At 29.0% G+C, this 6,814-nt stretch overlaps 1 pseudogene; it reads right to left on the bottom strand.

The window, feature by feature from the left end:
- Positions 1 to 4,487: 4,487 nt before the first annotated feature.
- LOC149888106 (uncharacterized) lies at positions 4,488 to 5,258 on the bottom strand (annotated as a pseudogene).
- Positions 5,259 to 6,814: the final 1,556 nt, after the last annotated feature.

Genomic DNA, 6,814 nt, shown 5'->3' with positions numbered 1-6,814 from the left:
TGGTTGTAAAATATTTTAAAATTTAAAAAATTTATTATACCAAAATATTTTTTGCTTCTGGTGTAATTATAAAATTTCTTATTTTATTTGATTGCTTTCGAAAAAAAAAACAATCTCTGACAATCTCATAATTTTGTTAAAATATTAAAAATTTGGCAATTAATATTATATAACGATTTTCAAGATTTCCGTATTATGGGGAGGCGGACGCTAATGGCTGCGAAAGAAAAGTGTAGTTGAGAATTTTTCCGTCTTTTATAAACTCTGCTGATAGCTAAATAACTATATTCAACTAGAATTAACATTGCTAACTGAAACATTTGAAAATAATGACATTTTTATTTAATCCTTGATTAATAAAAAAAACATTTAGTCCTTAACAACTTTAAATTAAAAAAACCGCAATGAAAACAATGATTGTGTTGTGGTCTTTGAAGTCATTAAAAAATACTTTTATACTTTTTTCTTGAGGAACTTCATTTTTTATCGTTTCTAAATTTTGTATAACATCGTTTTTTTATCGTTTCTAAGGGCCTGTTTATATGGAAAGCGGGCTGGCCCTTAATTGTATAATATCATCAGGATGGTGGAAAAACTTATCAAGCCTAAAGTATTTAATAGGAGAGTATCGAAAAAAAGTTTTTATTTACTATTTTAAGTTTTAATTTGACAAAATAATATTAGTCTTCCAATAAGCTTGAATTATCTTCTAATACAAACAATAAAAAAAAGTAGAGCTCTGCGCTACGACCGTCCGATTCCGGCTCGTACCGACTTTTTTGTCGGAAGTTCGACACCTACTCGTAACAAACTTGGAAATTCTGACTTCCATTCCGAGTCAACTCGTAACATTTGAATTTCCCGCGTTATGAATCGTAAGCTGTCGTAATTTTTCGTAATCTACCTTGGTTCAAGGTTTCAACTAAAATTTTTGCGTGATGATGAAATTTATGAGTTGATGTTGAATCTTGGATATCCTAATCTAGTTTTAGTAAATTGAATAAATGAATTATATTATGACTTAAACTGCAATAAATCATTTTTAAGCTTTGACTAAAAGCTTTGTCTTGTTTTATTACGAACTATTACGTTAGATTACGGTTCATACCGACTTAATTCCGACTTTGTCGTAACATTAGGTTAGATTACGGTTCGACTTCGACATTAGGTCGTAACATTAGGTATGATTACGTTCCGAACCGAAAAAGTCGGAATTTTTTAGGCTTACACAGAGCTCTAAAAAAAAGGATTTTATTTAATGTCAGTTGTTTTGAAATGGAATATAACAGAAAACCCAAATTCTAAATCTTCTCTTAAAACACGCAGAAAAATGATTAACTTTTGTTATGAAATAACAAACGCAAACAAAAAATTTATTCCATTGATTTTGACAGTTGTTCTTACCATGGACCTATAAGAGATGGACATGCTACCTTTTGTTTTTTTTGCGAACCATGCTCGTTGCGTATTGTTACAAATCTTTTGTTTTAAACAAAAGAAATTAAGTCTGTCGGATTTGTCCAAAGTTTTTGGTCTCGTCTAACCAGTCAGATTAACTTCCTTTTAGTTATTCAAGATAACAGCAGTAGAGTCAGATTTTAAGCTTAATTTTATATGGCTAGATATTCTTAATAAATTAAGAAATAACGCTGATGATAATATAGAAATTGAGATCATTTACTTAACTTCTTTAGGACATACATAACTAGAGATATAATAAATAATACAAAATATAAACTAGTTCATGTGAAAGGAAACTACTCCACTTACTATATTGTTGTAGACTTCTAGTTTATGAATATTGTAGAATTTTCTATTTTTATGTTTAACAACAGAAATATATACAGTTTAGGATAAATAACTTATACATAAAATGAATGTAAATACAATAAAGAAAAAAATAATTTGTCACAGTTTTAAAGAATTTATGGCAAACTGCAAGAATAACTAAGTATTTAATTTTAACATAGCATGATTTAGCAGCTATATATAAACTAATTTTTATTCGACAAAAACAAACGGGTAATTAAATGCCTTTATGGTTAATCCGTTCCACCACCATTTTTTTTTTTACATATTTTGTTAATTAAAACACTATTTAATTTTTACAAGTTTTTATTTCAAAGAAACTTTAATACTAAATTATGAGTAATATTTACATGAATAAAATTGTTGACAATAATTTTTTATGCATAAAATGACCACGTAAAGACAGACCGGCGAAACACCGGTTTAGTGTTTCAATACCATAGCGTAGTTGACCGGCGATTCGCCGGCTTTGTGTGTCAATGGGTTAATGAAATAATATATGAAATATGAAAAGCGAAAACATGAAATATATGGCCGCATTTTGCAAGATAATTATAAATTTGAATAACTTATTAAAAGGTTTTGCATTATCGAATAAATTATAATAAATCTCATTAGAAAATACACCTTTTCAAAAGTAATGCGTAGTGGAATATATATTATGAGGCTTATAGAGAAGTCGAGGCAAAAAATGTTTATCTTGGAAAATAATGAAAATCTGTTCTTGCCGACAACTAATTTCCTTTACCTAGGTGTAATTTGTTAAGTAATTTGTCAACGCGTGAAGTAGTTACTTTATCCTGAACAGTCTTACTAAACAAATGCTATAAAAGTTTAAACTTATACCACGTGATCAGAGTTTCTTTTTTAAAAATGTGGGCAGCCATTTTAATAGATTTTTTTGTTGACGAGTGAAAATTTAGAGTTTGTCGGAAACTCGCATGGCTCGCTGATTTCTGCGGCCTCTTTGATGTAAAACAATAGGTTGCACGTCCATCTCTTATAGGTCCATGTTCTTACCTTATTTTGATACGTTGAATTCAAATCTGATATCAGATTTTTGCATAGAATTTTTTAACTTTTGCAAATTTTAGGTAGTTAGCACATTTTTTCCGAAGTATTTTTGAATTGAAACTGATTTGGAAATTCTAATGTATATTTTGAAAGACTTTATTTTTTACAAAATTAAAAGATGAAAAAAAAGTCAATAACGCGTTTAAAATAAACAATTTATGGCATAAACATCGTCCTACCAAAGTCATACCTTTTATAAATTTATAAAAAAGTAACTTAAATTTTAATTTTGAAAAGGATTTTGAACAAATCGTTTACTCATAAATATTCAATCGAGAAGAAACTTTTGTTTGTAGCTCTTTCTTTTGTCAACTTGCTTGATGCAAGTCGACAAAAGAAAGTTGGACAGTACTGTTGGATACAGTAGTCTGCCATCATGTGTTTTTCCAAACATCCTTAATAACGATGATCCATTTTCTTAAGATCTTGGTGAAACCGCTCTCCTTTAAATAATTAAATCTTGACCAAGAAACAGTTTAAGATGCCTATTTATGAAACGAAGTTTTATACTTATTTCGCATCGAAGAGCACAAAAGGCTTTCAACTTTCAACTTAAACGGGAGAGTTTTCTTCTTTTTTTTTCTAAGAGAGTTGTTTGCGACAGCCTCAAACAGCAACCAAGCTGCTTTTTCCCTTGCTATCGATTGTTTCAACAAATTTTTTATCACTTTTAAAAATCGAGAGCAATCAATAATGAGCAAAATTATGAGCAATCAAAAACTCCTGCTCCTTTCCTTTATTGACAAACATGGGAGCACCCTTTGTTTTTATTTCTTCTGGCGGAGGGAGACTAAAATACCAACTTAAGTATAGCTTTCGCCGTTAATTGGGAGAAAGGAGCCTATGGAGGCGGTTTCCAAACCATCATGCCTCCAAAACATCTTCTGACGGGGGCCGCCAGAGGCTTCTGCCTCCCGACTAGTGGCGGCCTTCAAAATATTCTGCCTCCAAAAATAAGTTCTGGAAGCTGAAGCTGAGGCAAAAAAATTTGCCCTTTCGGCAGAAAGTTACTTTGCCGCCTGGAGGCGTTATCAACTCTGTTTGACATGATACCAGAGCTTTTATTCTATTTTTAAAATGTAAGAATTTTTTTCATATATTTCCTTCATTTAATTGTATAAATAAAGATGATAAAACAAGTTTATCGTTTAACTTAATAAATACTAGCCAAAATTATATTACCCATTTATATGTGTGTATGTATATATACATATATATATATATATATATATATATATATATATATATATATATATATATATATATACACACCCACATACACACACACACACACACACACACACACACACACACACACACACACACACACACACACACACACACACACACACACACACACACATATATATATATATTGATGATTATGAAGAAGAAGAAGATGATGATGATGATGATGATGATGATGATGATGATGATGATGATGATGATGATGATGATGATGATGATGATGATGATGATGATGATGATGATGATGATGATGATGATGATGATGATGATGATGATGATGATGATGATGATGATGATGATGATGATGATGATGATGATGATGATGATGATGATGATGATGATGATGATGATGATGATGATGGTGATGATGATGATACTGAAAAAGATGATGATGAAACCAAATTAGATGTAAATGAGGATATTGGTAATGATAAGAATAGGGATGATTGTGCTATTAATAATAATTTATCAAGGCAGATCCTCTTATGATTAGTATGTAAATCATATTCTTTGATTATATTAAACATTTTTTTACGTATACATGCAATAGTCAGTATATTTAAAAGAGAATTTGTTTTAACACTGGAAAACAAATCTTCAGGTAAAATAAGTTCTTTACACTTTGGACATGCTTCATTGAGTTGGTTAATACTTATATTTTGCACAAGGCAGAAAAAACAAAATAAGTGTTCACATTTTTTTAGAGTTGCTGATTGTTTTGGTATTTTACCACATAAATTACAGAGGAAAAGCTGTAAATATTGATTAAATTCATTTTTTAGTTCTTCAAAATCTATTTCCGAGTTATGCGCTGTCACAAAGCTGTTTTTAATGGTAGCAATCATGGAAAATGACCACACATTTTAACCAATACCAGGGACCCAATAAGCATTTTATTTTGTTTTAGTAATTTAGTAACATTTAAACCTTTACTGAGTTTTTCTACCTGCTACCTGCCCATTCATCACAATGAGGTTTCCAGTTCATATTTAAAAAAAGTGTTTTTGATTTCATTCTTTTGATCACATCGTTTATGATGTGATCAAAAGAATGATACATCATCGTTTATGATGTATCATAATATTTTTGTCAAATTTTAGATGAGCATTCTTTAAATTTGACAACATGACAGGGAATACCTTTTCAACTTTATTTTTTTGGTTTGCTACAATAGAATATTTTTTTTCAAAACCAAAAATTTTTTTTCCAAAACAAAAATTCTCCTTATGGATTTTCATCTAAAAATAATAAAACTTTTTGGATAGTTCTTGTGAATAACCATCAAACTTTACCACCATGTATTACGTAGTGTTTATATTCATGAAGTAAATTAAGCTAATAAATCAATAAAAAACTGCATATAAAGTAAAAGATTTTGTTTAAAATTAATAGAAACATTTCGTCAAATTTTTTACATAAGGAAATTTTTTATTTAACAAACGATATGATTAAAATGTTGCCAATTTAGGACAATGGTTATATGTAAGTTTTGAACAAGAAAATAATTGAGTGTTAAGATTTTAAGTAATAAATTTAAAAGATTTATATAAGTAAAAGAAGAAAAACTTCTAAGTTTTACCGCTCAAAAAAAAGTAAAAAGACTTCCAAATCTGTAAACAAATCAAACAAAAATTCAATTTTAGGTAGATCCTCTTCAATTATAATATATAATTCCCCTTTCATTTTACTTACTCCCTAATAAAATTAAGTTACAGAAACACTACTTGCAGCATAAAAGCAGTTCATCAAAGCAGACGATTTGAAAAAAACACGATAATTAATGAAAAATTGGTCGTTAATTAAAAACTCATTTCTTAACGATGATCCGCAGCCATTTTAAGAGTTCTAAAATTTTCATAATCCAGCTGCGCTAGCGCACAGTAACCTTCGCTTATTAACAGAGTTTGAACGACCTTATGAAGCAGCTGTTATGTCCTTGTGACTACTTAAATAAAACAGAAAATAAAAAAAATTTACTTGACATTGGTAATGACACTGGACGAAAAATATTAGTAGCTTTTTTTTTTTACCCCATTGAGTATTTTGAAGTCGATCCACTACATTCATAAATTTTAAATTTAGTTAAGTTTATTCTTTTATCGTTGTTTCAGGGGGATATGTCATATGTCATATATTGTCATATACTTGGATTTAATATAAAATTAAATTTAAAATTTACTGTCATGTAATATAACGCCCCATATGCCATATGCATATATATTGTTGAACATGTAATAAATAAAGATATAGCGCAAAGCAAAAGTTGTTTATAAACTTCGTTTCGCGTGATATTTTGATCTGTTATGCACAATATCCATTATGAAAATTTATTGTTTTAAAAGATGTCCGAAAAATAAAATTTTGTCCAACTTCCAATACCTACATTTTACAACTTGTAGTTGATGCAAAATGTTTTTTTACAGAATTTTTTATGCCCAAGTAGCTACTAGGGTATTTGGATGCAATCAAATATTCCATTGGATCCATTACAGTTCTAAGTTACATAAAAAGTATCCAAGTAACCTTGCATAAATTTTTTTTAACAAACAGCAATGAGATAATTTTAAAATTACAAAAAGTTCTAAAGCCTTTATGCTTTATACATTTTAGTGACATTAACTAATCTATTATAACTGAATGAAAAAATAGTAAATATTTAAATGAAATTCTATAAAAAGATAAA

The sequence above is a fragment of the Hydra viridissima genome, unplaced genomic scaffold (genome assembly GCF_058129835.1).
Source record: "Hydra viridissima isolate aposymbiotic clone 2 unplaced genomic scaffold, HvirCarnegie_v1 scaffold_5, whole genome shotgun sequence".
NCBI lineage: Eukaryota > Metazoa > Cnidaria > Hydrozoa > Anthoathecata > Hydridae > Hydra > Hydra viridissima.
This window is presented reverse-complemented; position numbering and strand designations above follow the sequence as displayed.